Here is a 768-nt window from a genome sequence, read left to right on the forward strand (position 1 = left end):
CAGGATCCCAGTGACACATAACAAACATACTGAAAACATAGTGTTTTCACTATGAGCACTGAGGCCTGGCTATCAGGATCCCAGTGAGACAGTGAAAACAGTGACAAACACTCTGACATACACTCACAAACAGGCCAAAAGTGGGGGTAACAAGGCTAGAAAGAGGCTACCTTCTCACACCTGGGCTGAGGAGCGAGGCCGGTGCCCCCCACCCCCGGCTGAAGCAGCCCCGGAGCTGCTTGTAGTGAGTGTGGAAGGTGATGCTGCTGGGAGCTGCTGCTGGGAGCGTCTGCTGGGGGGGGAGGAGGTTGTGTGAAGTGTTGAGGAGGAGCCGGTTTGTGTGTGTGTTTTGTGCAGTGTGAGTGTGTGTTTGTTGAGCCTGTGGTGGTGGGAAGGAGCTGGGAAATGTGAAGAATGAATAAACTGGCAGGAAACAGCGGATTAACAAACATGAGGAGGAGCCACACAGAAGACTTAGTGCCAGCTGCTCCTCGTTAGTATAGTGGTCAGTATCCCCGCCTGTCACGCGGGAGACCGGGGTTCAATTCCCCTACGGGGAGAAGAATAATATTTTTTTAATTATTCTGATTTTACAATTCATATAATAATACGCAGCATTCAATGTTAATTTTAAAATTCTTCTGATTTCATAAATTTTAATTGCGGCCTTTAATATACGCACCATTTAGCGCGTTAGTCAGGAGCCCATGACCAAATTGTAATTGTAATCGTATTTATATAGCGCTTACTACCCCTGACGAGGCGTCA

General features: G+C 47.8%; 1 non-coding gene across 1 annotated transcript; it reads left to right on the top strand.

The window, feature by feature from the left end:
* The first annotated feature begins 488 nt into the window (after nt 1–488).
* Nucleotides 489–560, top strand: TRNAD-GUC (transfer RNA aspartic acid (anticodon GUC)). The gene has a single exon. It is a non-coding gene; the product is annotated as a tRNA-Asp (tRNA).
* Nucleotides 561–768: the final 208 nt, after the last annotated feature.

The sequence above is a fragment of the Pleurodeles waltl genome, unplaced genomic scaffold (genome assembly GCF_031143425.1).
Source record: "Pleurodeles waltl isolate 20211129_DDA unplaced genomic scaffold, aPleWal1.hap1.20221129 scaffold_39, whole genome shotgun sequence".
Lineage (NCBI taxonomy): Eukaryota > Metazoa > Chordata > Amphibia > Caudata > Salamandridae > Pleurodeles > Pleurodeles waltl.